Source organism: Chrysochloris asiatica, unplaced genomic scaffold, assembly GCF_000296735.1.
Source record: "Chrysochloris asiatica unplaced genomic scaffold, ChrAsi1.0 scaffold00216, whole genome shotgun sequence".
Lineage (NCBI taxonomy): Eukaryota > Metazoa > Chordata > Mammalia > Afrosoricida > Chrysochloridae > Chrysochloris > Chrysochloris asiatica.
Window position 1 is genome coordinate 5,314,531 of NW_006408734.1, and position 17,258 is coordinate 5,331,788.

Here is a 17,258-nt window from a genome sequence, read left to right on the forward strand (position 1 = left end):
TTCAGACTCCAAAGGACATGCTCTAATCCTGGCTCTACTTTGATGATAGTAAGAACCCCTTCCTGCTTCTAAGATGGCTCAATTTATGCCCATGATAGACTTTCAAGTTTTTACATTTACAATGATGCTAGCATCCACAGCTGAATCATGTTATCCTGTCAGTATCTTCTCCCACATTTTCTTACCAAGATGCAGTAGAGCAGAAATGTTGTTTGGTGGTAGTTACAGATTATGGCTAGAAGAGACATTAGATAATTCACTACACCACAGTGGTACTAGATAAGACATGGTGGTGACTCAGGGCCAAAAGGGGCGGCAGGGTTTACAACTGTTGAATCATTAGTACAATCAAGAAAATGACACCAAACTATATTTATCTAAGCAATCTTACTTTACATAGTGTAAAGTATGTAAAGTTTTAATATTGTAATAATGTAATAATTTTTATATTACATTTTAATATTGTAATAATGTAATAATGTTTTTTAATATTGGTGGTTGGTGGTTGTGTGCCTTGGACTTGGTTCAGAGTCATAGCAACTCTGTATAGGATTTTTGAGGCTGCAAATCTTTATGGGAACAGAAGCCTCATGCTTCTGCTGTGTAGTTGCTGGTCGATTAGAACTGCTGATCTTGTGGTTAGTGACCTATAATCCACTATGCTACTCTTTTTTAAAAAATATTACATAGAATGAAATAGGAAATACACGTAAGACATTTCCTCTGTATACAGAAATTCAGTGGTTGATTAAAGGAAAACATTTGTGAAATTATTTGAACTAGCCACATTTTCCATGAAATTTCCTTTCTTTTTAAAAAAAACTGATAAAATGGCATTATTTATTCAGTATTAAGAATTTGAGAAATATATGAGGGAGCTACAAAAATCATGGATAAATAGAATTAAAAGATAATGTAGTATTTCCACAAACTTTTAAAGCTATTGTTAAGTCTTGTCAAGTCACTCTGACTCATAGCAATCCTGTATAGAGTTTCCGAGGAGTTGCTGGTGAGTTTGAACTGCCAACCTTGCACTTTGAAGCAACCTAAAGTTCCCCCTTATTAACAATGAACAAAGCAAGCCTATCACTTTAAGTAAAGCTACAAACAGTGCTTTCATTGCCAATATTAAAATTTGAGCTTTTTACTCTTTTTGTTTTACTCAAAAATTATAATTTCAGAACACTTATATACACCAATATGTGTATAACATCTCTTCAACTATAGACACATTTATAATGAGAAAATGTAATCACATTTATGTTTTGGTATTATATAATGGTATGTGTGAATACATGGAATGTCTGCTTACCTCAGTAAAACTTTGTCAAATGATCAAAAATTATAAAATGTGCTCACAGCAAAGAAAAAGCAATTCATTATAATGTATAGAACATGACAAATTATTTCTTTTATATGATTTCACATTTTAAAGAAATACCTTTTAAGAAATACAATTTGTTGCATTTTGTGTAGTATTAAAGAAGACTATCCACAAGACCTACCACATCCTTTGGAGTCCTGGTGTGGCACTGTGGGTTAATACACTGGACTGCAAAGTCAATTGAATCCCAAGGTCAGTGGTTCAAGCTCACCAGTCACTCCTTGGAAATCCTATACAGGGTCACTATGGGTCAGAATCAACTCGATGGCAGTTAACAATAGCAACATCCACATTGTTCAGTATGGATTGCAAGCCAACGTAAAGAAAACAAATATCCTCCAAACTGGACCAACAAATAACATCATGATAAATGCACGAATACATGAAGTTTTAAAAGATTTCATTTTACTTGGATTCACAATCAATACCCATGGAAGCAGTAGTCAAGAAATTAAACTTTTGCAATAAGTAAATCTGCTGCAAAAGACTTCTTTACACTTGTTAAAGAATGAAAATATCTAAGAAATAAGTTAAGGGGAGCCTGGCCTAAGCCCTGGTATTTAGGAGCTCTGGTAGTGTAGTGGTTACGAATCAGGCTGTGAACCTTAAGGTCAGCAGTTTGAAACTACCAGCCGCTCCATGAGAGAAAGATGAGGCTTTCTGTTCCTGTAAAGATTTACAGCCTTGGAAACCTTGTACAGGGTCATTATGGGTCGGAATCGACTCAATGGCATTTAACAACAACATATGCATCTGACACTTGTACATTGAATAAAAAAGACCACACAAGATTCAAAGCATTTGAATTATGGCATTAGAGAAGAATGTGGAAACTACCTTGGACTGCCAGTAGAACAAACAAATCTGTGCTAGAAAACGTACAGTCAGAATTCTCCTTTGAATAGAGGACGGTGAGACTTCACCTTTTGTACTTTGTACATGTTGCCCAAAAGGACCAGTCCGTGTAGATGAACATCATTCTCAGTAAAGTGGAGGCTAAACAAAAAAGTGAAAGACATTCAACAAGATGGATTGACACAGTGAAAACAAAAATAGGCTCAAACATAACAACAATTGTGAGGATAGTGCAGGACTATGAAGCTTTTCATTCCATTGTACATAGTGTCATTATGAGTTAGATAGTGTAACACATTCAATATCATTTAACAACAACAATCCATGATTTTATGAAAGGGCTATCAACATACTCCCTTCCCAGTTTTCCATATGTAAGATACCAGATTAATTCATAAACTTCAAACAGAAAAATGCTTCATGATAGATCAATCCATTGGTGAAGATATTTGTTTTCTTTACACTGAGGTGCAATCCATACTGAAGTCTGTGATCTTTGATATTCATAGTTAAGTGCTTTCAGTATTCTTTGTTTACAATAAGCAAGTTTGTATTATCTGCATGTGGCAGGCTGTTACTGAGTCTTCCTTAAATCCTGATGCCATATTCTTCTTCATATAATCCAGCTTCTTGGATTATTTGCTCAGCATAGAGAGTGAGTAAATATGGTAACAAGAATTCAACCATAATACACACCTTTTATGATTTAAAACCATTTAGCATCACCTTGTTCTGTTCTAACATCTGCCTTGTAGTCTATACAGTTTCCTCATATGCATAATTCAGTGTTCTGGAATACCTATGCTTCATAGCTTGTCATTATCCATACTGTCTAAATCCTTTGCATAGTCAATAAAGCACAGGTAAACAATTTTCTAGTTCTCTCTGCTTTCAACAAGATCTCTTTTACATCAGCAATAATATTCCTCATTCCATGTCCTCATCTGGATCTGGCTTGAATTACTGGCAGTTTCCTATTACAGCCACTTTTTAAATTGTCTTCAGCAAAATTTTACTTGTATGTGATATTAATGACAGTGTTTGATAATTTTCACCTTCAGTTGAATTATTTTCACTTTCAGGGTCATCAGTCTTTGGAATGGGTACAAATATGTATCTCTTCCAAATGGTTGGCCATATAGCTATCTTCCAGATTTCTTGGCATAGATAAGTGAGCACATCCAGTGCTGCATCAGTTTGTTGAACAATTTGAACTTGTGTTCCATAAGTTCCTGGAGCCTTGTTTGTCATGAAAGCTGTCAGAGCAGTTTGGACTTCTTCTTTCAGTACCATTGGTTTTGTATCATATGCTACCTCTTAAAATAGTCGAACATCAAATATCTTTTCTGGTACAGTGACTCTATGTATTTATTCCATCTTCTTTGATGATTTCTGTATCATTCAATTTTTTTTTTCCATAGAATCCTTCAGTATTTCAAATTGAGGCTTGCATTATTTTTTTTATCAGTTCTTTAGTCTTGGAAAATGCTGAGAGTGTTCTCTTTTGGTTTTCTAACTCCAGGTCTTTGCACATTTTCATTAAATTACTTGACTTTGTCTTATGCGCTGTCTTTTAGATTTTTCTGTTCAACTTTTTTACTCATATCTTACATTTGCCTTAGCTTCTCTACACTTAAAAGCAAATTTCAGAGTCTCTTCTGACTTCAGTTTTTGGTCTTTGCTTCTTTCCTGTCTTTTTAGTAAACTTTTGTTTTCCTACTCTATTATGATGTTCTTGATACTATTACACAACCCTTCTGGTCTTCAGTCAATATCTAATGTATCAAATCTATTCTTGATATGGTTTCTAAATTCAGGTAGAATATATGCAAATTCAAAGAGCTCTGGGAACATACTGGTTACAATTAGGCCTGCTAGCCTCAGGGTCAGCAGTTTGAAACTGCCAGCTGTTGCGTGGGAGAATGATGAAGCTTTCTTCTCCTGTAAAGATTTACAGTCTTAGAAGCCCTTTTCAGGGTTGTTATAAGTTGGAACCGACTCCATGGCACACACCCACCATCACTATACTCAAGTTCATATTTTGAGTCTCATGCAGTTGTTTAATTTGTCTTCATCTTCAACCTGGAATTATCAATTGCTAATGAACAATTGATGGTCTGTTCTACAATCTGTCCCTGACCTTGTTTAACTGATGACATTAAACTTTTCCACAATCTCTTCCCACAAATGTAGTCAATTTGGTCCCTATGCATCACATCTGGTGACGTACATGCATATAGTCTACTTTTATGTGTTTTTTTAAAAAAATTCAACGAATAAGTTATTGCTCTTCCAAATCTATCTTGTGATCTCCATCATCATTTCTATCACCAAGGCTATATTTTCCAAATACAGATCCTTTCTCCTTGTTATCAATCTTTGCAGAGTTTGGAAACAGAAATGAACAGATACAGATCTATACTGTCATTTAAAATAAAGCATGGAATAATCTTTTAAGTGTCTATTATTATATTATGAAATGAATGATTAAAATAATATAATTGAAGCTAGACTCATAGTGACATTATGCACAGCAGAACAAAACACTCCCCAATCCTGGGCCAACCCCACTACTGTTGCCACACTTGAGTCCACTGATGCTGCCACCTGACCAATCCATCTCACTGGGGGGTCTTCCTCTTTTTCTCTGACCTTTCACCTTACCAAACATGATTTCCTTCTCAAGTGACTAGTCCCTCTTGACAATATGTACGAAATAAGAGATGCAAAGTTTGGCTATCTTGGATTTCATGCAGCACTCTGGCTGCACTTCTTCCAAAACTTATCTATTGGTTCTTTTGGCAGCCCTTGGCACTTGCAATATTCTCCTCAAACACCGTAACTCAAAATCATCAATTCATCTATGGTCTTCCTTATTCACTGTCCAGCTTTTGCATGCATATGAGGTTATTAAAAATACTATGGCTTGGGTCAGACACACCCTAGGCCTCAAGTTGACATCTTTGCTCTTCAAAACTTTAAAAAGTTCTTGTGCAGCAGATTTGCCCAATGCAATTTGTCATTTGATTTCTTGACTGCTGCTTCCGTGAGTGCTGATAGTTGATCCAAGAAGAATGAAGTCTTTGACAACTTCAATCTTTTCTCCATTGATAAGAATGTTGTTTATTGGTCCAGTAATGAGGAGTTTTGTTTTCTTTACATTGAGATGGAATCCATACCAAAGGTTGTGCTCTTTGATCTTCATCAGTAAATGTTTTAAGTCCTCTTCACTTTCAACAAGCAAGGTTATATCATCTGCATATCACAGGTTGTTAATGAGTCATCCTCCAATCCTAATGCCACATTTTTCTTCATATAACCCAGCTTCTTGGATTATTTGCTCAGCATACAGGTTAAATAAGTATGGTGAAATAATACAACTTTGTCACACATGTTTCTTAATTTTAAAACATTCAGTGTTCCATGTTCTGTTCTAACAACTGCCTCTTGGTCCAGATACAGATTCCTCATGAGCTCAATGAAGTGTTCTGGAATATTCATACTTTGCAATGTTGTCCATAGCTTGTCATGATCCACACAATCAAAAGCCTTTGCATAGTAAATAAAGCATAGGTAAACATCTTTTTAATATTCTCTGCTTTCAGCCAACATCCATCGGACATCAGCAATGATATCCCTCATTCCATGGCCTTTTCTGAATCCAGCTTGAACCTCTGGAAGCTCTCTGTCAATGTATGCTTTCAACCATTTCTGTATTACCTTTAGTAAAACTTTACTTGCATGGGATACCAGAGAGATTGTCAGATGATTTCCGCATTCCATTGTGTCACCTTTCTTTGGAATGGGCACAAATACGGATCTCTTCCAATCAGTCAGCCAGATAGTTGTCTTCCAGATTTCTTGGCAGAGATGAGTGAGTGCTTCCTGTGTCATCTCTTTTTCTTGAAAGATTTCAATTTTTATTCCATTAATTCCTGGTGCCTTGTTCTTTGCCAATTCCTTCAATGCACCTTGGACTTCCTCCCTGAGTATCATTGGCTCTTGATCATATGCTACTGACTCGATGGCTCTTAACAACAATAATAACAACAACATATGAAAATATATAGTCCTAGTATAGCATTTTGAGTTAATGTGTTGGACTGCAGAGTCGGTTTGAACTGAAAGGTCAGCAGTTCAAGCTCACCAGCCCTTCCTTGGAAACAGTATACAAGTCGCTATTGGTTGGAATGGACTTGATGGCACTTAGCAACAACAACAACTTATTGAAATGAGCATATATTTATGACATATAAACTGAAAATCAGGTAGCCTGAGAAGTGGAAGTAGTCAGAATAACACTACAAAGGTATGATTTCCCCCCCAATCCTAAGCATTTCCATCAAAGTTTGAGAAATTATAGGTAAAATGTAAATTAGAAATTAAGAAATCAATAAATGAGCTCAAAAGAAGAGAAAAATTTCCAAGTATCAAAATACAAATATTAATTAACAAGCAAGCCTAAAGCTCTGACTTTAATGGATCCTGGTTCATATTGAGACAAAAGGGATAAAAGTGGCACATGCTGGGAAGTAGTTTTAGTACTTGTAATCAGCATCTGAAGTGAAATTGTTCCACTTCTAAAAGGAGTCTGGAAGGAAAATAAAAAAGAGAGAGAGAGAAACACCTTCTGACTGTTGCTTGGCATTTCAGTTTAAATGAAGTTGTTTATCTAGGAAGAAAAAGGTCAAAAACAATGAATTTAAGAAAAGAATTGAACGAATCTCTCACAAGGTGACTTGATTCTTTGATATCATTTCTGAACAGGAAAATAGAAATGGATCTAAAGATTCTGGGACATGCGGTGAGGCAACTTCAGAACAGGACTGAATCTATAGGCAATAAGAGAATTGAAGAAGGGCTAGAGGAATGAAGGCTGGAAAGCAGAGGACGGGACAAAAGAATGAGATGCAAAAGAGACAGATACAGACTGGTCAGAGAATTAAAATTAAAATTTAAGAGCACATAATGAAAATGAATGTTTATAGTTGAAATACAAATTAAAAGAATGATTATAATTCAAAAAGATGCAAAATTCTTTTAAAATAAAAGATAGCTTAAGATTCTAAAATAAATAAATGTCAAGAAGCACATTTATAATCTGAATTGTTTTCAAGTCAGTTCTGACTCATTACAACCCAGGTTAGGGTTTCTGAGGAGCAGCTGGTGTATTTGAACTTCTGACCTTGCAGTTCAAACTGACCCTTTCTTCTAATGTTTATCCTAAAGCACCATTCCAGGACTCCATAATCTGAAATACGAGGGTGCAAATATATAAAGTCATTGTATTCATAGTTTTGCATAATCAAATAAATTGCAGGAAATTTCCCTTAGATATATACTGAATTATCAAAGAGTAAAACTGCAAAATATACCATAGGTAATAGAACTGTATCAGATTTGTTAAACACCCATTCAATAACAGATCAACAATAACAGCAACGACAAAACAAAATGGAAAACAAAACAAAACAAAAGGCCAACTTTTCTAAAAGAAGAGTAAAATAGATGCTGAGAAATTTATACTATTGAAAATACTTATCCACTACTCACTTATTAACATTGTTAGGTTTCAAAGACCAGGTGATTATGCAAAAATTGGCATTATGTGAAAATGAAGGACAAGCACACCAGATCACAAAATAGAGGATTACTGGTCAGTACATAACTTCCAAATTACATCATTACGTAATGCCACACTACTGAAAATTATAGCCAAGCCATATTGACATGTAATCTTAACCATCATAACCTTTGCATTTTGTGTAGTTGTTGCTGTTTTTAGGTGCTGTCCAGTTGATTCCAACTCATAGTAACTACATTTTCAACAGAGCAAAATACTGCCTGGTCATGGGCCACCCCTTACAATTGCTATCATGTTTGAGCCCATTGTTACACTTACTGAGTCAATCCACTTCTTTGGAGGACTTCCTCTTTTTCATTGACCCTCTACATTGCCAAGCACAATGTCCTTTTCCAGATAATAATCCTTCAGGACAACATATCCAAAGCATGTGAGACAAAGTCTCACCAACCTCACTTCCAAGTAAGTCTGAAGAAATTTCTTTCAAAATAGTTTGATTGGTTCTTTTGAGAGTCAATGGTGCATTTGCCAACACCATCATCCCAAAGCATTGATGCTTTTATCATTTTCCTTATTCATTGCCCAGCTTTCACATGCATATGAAGCAATTGAAAATACCATGGTTTGAAGTACATATACTTTAGTTCTCAAAGTGAACCTTTGCTCTTGAATATTTTAAAGCATCTTTTACAGCAGATTTGCATACTGCAATCTGATTTCACTGCTGCTCCCATAAGTGTTGATTGTGGATTCAAGTAGGAGGAAAATGTCTACAAATTCAATTTTTTCTATGTTTCTCATGATGTTATTTCTTCATCTAGTTGTTATGATTTTTGTTTTCTTCATTTTGAGATGCAATCCATAATAAATGCTGGATTTATTATGCAATCCTTAATAAAGGCTGTCTTTCATTTCCTCTTCACTCCCAGCAAGCAAGGTTGTCTCATCTGCAGATCTAAAGTTGTTACTAAATGTTCTCCAATCCTGATGCCACATTCCTTTCTTAAAATTTGGCTACTTGGATGATTTGCTTAACATACAAATTGAAAAAATTATAGTGAAAGGATAGAACCCTGGTGCACAAGCTTCCTGATTTAAAGCCATTCAATATTCATTTGCTTTATTTGAACAACTAATTTTGGTCTCTGTGGTTTCCATGAGAACAATTGATGTTCTGGAATAACCATTCTCTACTATGTTATTCATAATTTGCATGGTCTACACAATTGAATGTCTTTACATAGTAAATAAAGCACAAGTAAACACCATTCTGTCATTCTCTAATTAGCAGTGATATCCTTCATTCCACATCCTCTTCTGAACCTAATTTGAATTTCCGGCAGTTTACTGTTAAAATACTGTTACAACTAATTTTGAATTATCTTTAAAAAATTGAAGTTCTGGTGTGGCATTATAAAATAAGCAATGAACTACAAGTTTAGTTTAAAACACAGGTTGACAGTTCAAACCCACTAGCCACTCCTCAGGAACCAAATACAGGATCGTTATGAATTGGAATCAACTTGACAGCACTTAACAATAAAACAAGCAAAATTTACTTAGTGTAAAAATATTAATGCTTTTGTTTGATGATTTCCACATTCTGTTGTGTCACCTTTCTTTGGAATGGACACCAATATGGATCTTTACCCATCAGTTGGCAAGGTAACTGTCCTCAAAATTTTTTTACCAAACACAAGTGAGCACCTCCAGCACTGCATCAGTTACTTGGAAGATTTCTATTATTAAAGCCTTGTTTTTTGATGATGTCTTCAATGCAGCTTGAACTTCTTCCTTCAATACCAGTGTTATTAATCAGAAGGTACATCTTGATATGATTGAACATCCTACTCCATCATTTCTTCCTGTGGCTTTAGCTTCTATATGATCAAGAGTCTTTTCTGACATTCATTTTGTTCTTTTCTTTCTTGTCTTTTTCATGACTTTTCTTTGCATCATGGATGATGATGTTCTTTATGTCATGCAACATTTTCCAGGGTTTCAATCATTAATATCTAATGTATTGTCTGTCCTGTGATGGTCTGTAAATTCAGAAGGGATATATTCAACGTCATATTTTGGCTCTAGTGGACCTATTTTATTTCACCATAAACCTGAACTGGTATATGAGCAAGCTAATGTCTGTTCCACAGCTGCTCGCAGTCTTTGATTGGAGGATGATATTGATCTTGTCCATCATTTCTTCCCACAGATGTAGTGAATTGTATTCTTGAGTGTTCCATCTTGTGAGGTCCCCAAAACAGTCTTTATGTTGAGAAAAATGTTATTTGTAATCAATAAATCATTGGTAATGCAAAATCCTGTCACATGTTCAGCACAATTTTTATCACCAAAGCAATATATTCTAACTACTGACCCTTCCTGTTTGTTTTCAACTTTTGCATTCCAATCCTCAGTAATTATCAATGCATCTTGATTACAAGTTTGATATATTGTAGACTAAAGAAGCTGGTGGAATTCTTCTACTTCATCACTGACTTTTGTGACTGATGTGTAAATTCCAATAATAATGGTATTAAATGGTCTTCTTTGTAGGTATAGGGACATTATCCTATCACAGACAACATTGTACTTCAAGAAAGATTTTGAGGTGTTTTTATGATGATGAGTGCAATGCTCTTTTGCTTCTATGTGTTGTTTCCAACATAGTTAACAATATGATTGCATGACTAAAGATGGACAATACTTACCAATTTCAGTACATGAATGTTTAGAATATTGATCTTTATATGTTCCATTCATTTTTGACAGGTTCCAATTTTTCTAGATTCATATATCGTACATTCCACATTGCAATTATTATTATATATTTGTAGATTTTTCTTCTCATATTGACTTGTACCCAAACAGCAAATGAAAATCTGGAAAGCTTTGCTCCATGCAGGTCATTAAATCAATTGTAGTTCAGAATGCATCTCTCCCAGTCTTGGTTTGAGTGTTTCCAACATGACAGGCTTTTCTTCCCACACTTTGTCTGAAACTTTTCCATTGCTATTCATAAGGTTTTCAGTAGCTAACAATTCATAAATGGTTAGTGTCTCCTCCACCACTCATCTGTCAGTTTGTCATACTGTGGTGGTTTGTATTTTTCTGTGATACTAGAAGTTATGCCACCAATATTTTAAACACCAGCAGAGTCATCCATGGTGGACAGGCTTCAGCTGAGCTTCCAGACTAAAGCAGACTAGGAAGAAGGAGAGATGGACTACTTTCAAATACTTAATCACTGAAAATCTTATGAATAGCAGTGAAACACTGTCAGATAGGAAGAGAATATTGAATATTGTAATATTATGAGGAACATGAGACTCTTCATATACAGTGCAAAAAAAGAAGTCCCTGAATTTGAAGGGCACTCAAAATATTACTGGGGAAGAGCTGTCTTCTGAAGCTAGAGTTGTCAACAATGATGGAAATGGAGCAAACTTTTCAGTACTTTCATTTGCTGGTGGGGCACAACTCAAAATTAGGAGAAACATCCATTAACAATCAGAATATGATGTGGTACAAAGTATGGATATAGGAAATTTGAAATTGTAAAAAATGCAATAGAACACATTAGCATCGATATCCTAGGCATTCGTGAGTTGAAATGGACTAGTATTGGCCATTTTGCATCTGGCAATCACATGGTTTAATATGCTGGGAATGACAAATTGAAGAGAAATGGCATCCCACTTTATCTTCAGAAAGAACATTTCAAGATCTGCCTTGATATACAGGGCTGTCTGTGATAAAAAATAAATAAATAAATAAAAAGGTAAGTCAACAGAAAGACAAGTTAATACCACTAATATTTAAATTTATGCACCAAACACTAACGCCAGTGATGATGAAATTTAAGAATTCTTCCAACTTCTTCATTCTGAAATTGACCTCACATACAATTAATATATATTGATAATTACTCATGATTAGAAAACAAATGTTGGAAACAAAGAAGAGAGGTTTTTATTGGAAATACAGCCTTGGTTATATAAACTACGCTGGAGATTGCATGACTGATTTTGTAGGACCAATAACCTATTCATTGCAATTACTTTTATTAAACAAAATAAAATACTACTGTACACGCGGACTTCACCAGATGGGAAACACAGAAATCAAATTGGCCACATCTGTGAAAACAGAGAAAGGAAAACTCTATATCATCAGTCAAAACAAGACCAGGATGCAGACTGCGGAATAGACCATCAAATTCTCACACACAAGTTCAGGCCAATGCTGAGGAAAATTAAAACAAGTCAATGAGGGCCAAAATATGACTTTGAAAATATTCCACCTGAGTTTAGAGATCATCTTTAGAACAGATTTGATGAATTAGACACTAATGACCAGAAGAGTTATAGTATAACATGAAGAATATCATATATGATGAAAGTACAGAACACAAGATCAAGCTAGGATACACATAGCTGCAATGAAGGTGGGGTTGAAGCAATATAATTTGTTGTTTGCTTCTGTATTCAGGTTGTTTTGTGCTCAGTAGGATGATGAACATCTCTATGGAGCACAGGGTCAGTGAGGATGTTTCTAAAAGCAGGTCATCAGAGCTAAGTCCAAAAGCCAAATACCTCAATTTTAGCATATTCAAGCCCCTTCAATATTACTTGGACTCAACCACACTCTTCTCTTTTGTGAATCGTGGTTTTGGATTTGGGGCAGATAGGGAATTTGCAATGGACACCTGACTTGTGCATGATTCTTTGTCCTTCTAGTTCTAGAGATTGATTTAATACATCAGGGATGAAGCCAAACTCAAGATGATACTATGTCTATCTTTATTTATTTATTTATTTGTTTGTTTGTTTGTTTATTCATTTATTTGTCTTTTAAGGCACAGTCAAGGATCTCTTCAGCACATGTTTTCCTTGTTTCCAAATACTCGTATACCCTGACCTAGAAGGATAAACTATTGGTTGTTCTTACATGATTACTTAATTTTTCTGGAAATTATAAGGTTTGATGTGAAAGTAACAAATTTAACCATAATTTCTGCTGACCTAAAATTGGGTTTGCTCTTAGGAATAAAAAGGAATTTGGAGTTAGTACTGAGCTTGGTAAGAATAGGCTTGTAGATCCATCTATGTAATTGCCAATCTTTCCAGAGGTCCTGACTAGCCAGAATACTGACATAAAGCCTTATAATAAAGCTGCAAAATATTCAATTGGGAAAAAAAAAATACAGGAAAGAAAGAAAAGACAAAAAAATAATGTTGAAATACACTCTGAAAATTGCTATACAGAGTAAAGATGCTAAAGAAAATGGAAGAAACGAGGAGGTAAAAGAGCTGAGCAGAAAACTTCAAAGGACAGCTTGAAAATATAAACTCATATATTATAATTCAAGTACAAACATCTGGAGTCAGAAAATCAAAAGGAATGAACACTCTCAGCATTCCATAAGCTGAGGGGACCAGAAAAAAAAAAAAAAAAATTCAATTATCGACTGGAAATATTGAAGGATTCCATGTGCCAATAAACAACATTCTTTTCAATGGAGAAAAGATTGAAGTTGTCAAGGAATTCATTCTTCTTGGATTAACTATCAACACTCATGGAAGCAACAGTCAGAAATCAAATGACATATTACATTAGGCAAATCTGCTGCACAAGACCTTTTTAAAGTGTTGAAGAGTAAGATGTCAACTTGAGGACTAAGGAGTGTCTGACCCAAGCCATGGTATTTTCAATAACCTCATATGCATGTGAAAGCTGGACAGTGAATAAGGAAGACCATAAAAGAATAGATTTTTTTGAGTTATGGTGTTGGAGGACAATATTGAGAGTGCCATGGACTGCCAAAAGAACCAACAAATGTGTGTTGGAAGAAGTGTAGCCAGAGTGCTCCTTAGAGGCCCGGATGGCCAAACTTCATCTCTCATACTTCAGATATATCTTCAGGAGATACCAGTCACTGGAGAAGGGTATCATGTTTGATAAGGTGGAGGGTCAGAGAAAAAGAGGAAGACCCCCCCCAGAGAGATGGATTGGCAAAGTGGCAACATCAATGGGCTCAAGCGTGGCAACATTTGTGAGGTTGGCCCAGGATCAGGCACTGTTTCATTCTTTTGTTCATAGCGTCGCTGTGAGTAGATACTAGATGGCCCTTAACAACAACAACATGTGCAAAATATTGAATGATGCAGAAAGTATCAAAAAATCATGGAAAGAATATACAGAGTCACTAAGCCAAGAAAAAAAAAAAGGTCTTTGTTCAACCATTTCTCGAGGTATCATATGATCAAGAGTCAATGATACTAAAGGAAGAAGTCCAAGGTGCATTGATATCACTGGCAAACAAAAAGGATCTGTGAATTTATGGAATGCAGATTGAAATCTTTCATAATACTGATGCATACCTGGGCCACTCACTCATCTATGCCAAGAAATTTGGAAGCTATTCACCTAGCCAGCTGATTGGAAAAGATCCCTATTTGTGCCCATTCCAAAGAAAGATGATTTAACGGAATGAGGAAAACATCAGATAATATCATTAGTACCTCATGCAAGTAAAATTTTACGAGTGATAATATAGAAATGGCTGCAACAATACATTCACAGGGATATTGCCAGCTGTTCAAGCCAGACTCAGATGAGGACATAGAATGAGGGATATCTTTCTGGCATCAGATGGATATTGGCTGAAAGCAGAGAATACCAGAAAGATGTTTATCTCTGCTTTATTGACCACACAAAATCTTTCAATTGTGTGGATCATGACAAGGTAAGGAAAACATTGTGAAGTATAAGTATTCTAGAAAACTTATTTATGCTTACAATGAACTTGTACACAGACCAAAAAGCAGTTGTTTGAACAGAACAAGGGAATACTTAATGGTTTTAAGTTATGAATGATGTGTACCAGAGTTGTGTTCTTTCACAATATTTATTCATTCTGTATGCTGAGCAAATAATTAGAGAAACTGGATTATATGAAGAAGAATGTGACATCAAGATCGGAGGAAATCTCATTAACCACCTGAGATATGCAGATTTTGAAACTTTGCTTGCTGAAAGTGAAGAGGACTTAAAATACTTATTACTGAAAAACAAAGACCACAGCCTTCAGTATGGGTTGCACCTCAATGTAAAGAAAATAAGAAAAAAAATCCACAGCACTGGACCAATATATAACATCAAGAAAAATGGAGAAAACATTTAAGCTGCCAAAGACTTCATTTTTCTCACAGAGGCCATCAGGAAGCAGCTGTCAAGAATTTTAGTGACATGTTGCATTAATCAAATCTGCTGCACAATACCTCTTTAAGGTGTTCAGAGCAAAATAATTGTTACAATACTAAGGTGTACCTGACCCAAGGCATGGTACTTTCAATAACCTCACATGCATATGAACGTTGGACAATTAATACAGATGATCAAAATCGTATAAGAAAATAATACACTTGAGTTATTGCTTTGGAGGAGAATATTAAAAATACCACAGACTGCCAAAAGAACAAACACATCTGTATTGCAAGATGTAAAGCCAGAATGCTTCTTAAAGGACAGGATGAGCAGACTTCGTCTCTCATATGTCAGGAAGGACCAGTCCCTGGAGAAGGACATCATGTTTGGTAAAGTGGAAGGTCAGACAAAAAGAGGAAGACTCCCAACAAAATAGATTGGCACAGTGGCAGCAGCAATGGGATCAAACATGGCAGAGATTGTAAATTGGCACAGCAATAGTCAGTGCTTCATTCTACTGTGCATAAAGTCACTATAAATCGGTACCAACTCAAAGATACCTAAGAAATTTGACTAAAGAAATAAAATATACAATTTTTCTAAATGTATTTATTTAAAATGTTATGATACATTCAGAGGCACATACAATTAGCCATAATCTGACAAATATATTGAAGTGATAAAGGTAAAAAAAGTTTAAATTCAGCTCAATGCTTATTCTAAGATTAAAATACACAAATATTTTATATTTGTATCTTTGTTATGATAACATAGCATTAATTTAGTAAACTTATCAGAGCTTCAAAAACTGGTCAATATGTGTAAAGAATATTTTTTAAAATGTAATGTTTTTTTTCACTGACACATAAACTTTTCAAAAACTTTACATTTTGTTTAATGGAAAAATAAATAGCATCTTTAAATGTAAAGATTAAGTAAGCATATCTTTTTTTCTCATAATAAACTATGGGAATAGTATAATTTATAATATGCTATGAACACATTACTCACTTTTGTTAAATTGCCTTGATATACTACTATACTTTATGAATGATTTTGAGGATAACACAGGACTTGACAATATTTCTTTCTGTTGTACATAGAGTCAATATAGGGAAAAACCAACTCAATAGCACCTTACAAAATAACATATTTTTCTAAAATATGAAAAGTTCATTTAGGAGGAATGACTGCTTAATAAATATTAATTAATTGCTGTTACTTTAAAGAGCAGAAATATAGACAAATATGTATTTCATTAAATTTGTAATACTTTTTACTCTTCTGAGATTATTCTATTACAATCTGCATATTTTATAAACTCACGGGATTTTATGTGCATATAAAAAAATCATCTTATAATTTTGTAAAAAAATCATGGTAAAATCTTTTAATTCCCTGTATGCAACAGCCAATAATAGAGTTTATGTAGTCTTGTTTTAAGGACCTAACCAAAAATAAATGAGCAAGTGACTTAAACTATTCTATTATCTGCTAACATGCTATATGAGTGCTGAAATTGCTTTGAAAAGACTAATTGAAGTTGGCATCATAGTTAAGTTAAGTTTATTTAATAGTTTCAGGCCATTATTTAGGAAAATATGTTAAACTATAAAAAGTAGCAACATTCATTAGCCAATCTAATACATCAATGCCTTTTAACTTTGTATTGTTTAAGAAATGCCCTTTTTTTACGTAAAAAAAAGAAGAAAAAAAATCATTTAATTGTTGACTTAAGTAAGATTTTATATAAACAAATTCTGAGATGGGGAATACAGATTTATTTGATAGTATAATTTAAAGATTCACTTGTATGACGTTAAAGGAGACAGGATTTAACTGAGGGAGAAGCTAATCTACACAGTGGTTGAAATTGAGGCATTAGGTAGTTGCATATTATAATCTAGAGCTGGAATAGGTTACAAAAATTGTTTCCAATTGAAGTGAATGTCAGATGATTTATTTCTCTGTGTCAGTCTGTGATTGATCATGTACTATCCCCTGAGCTGGACTTAAGTTTATATGAGACTGTTTCCTAATGTTGAGAGCAATCTTGAATGAATAATGCAGTTATGGGAAGACAGCACTCTATATTTTCAATAGAAATAGACTTCAATAATACACGGAGAAGGTTAAATTATTCCTTTCTCATCTGCATGTCAGTACTTCATATATGCTTCACTGCTATTCATAAATTTTGAGTGGCAATTTTTTCAGAAGTAGACG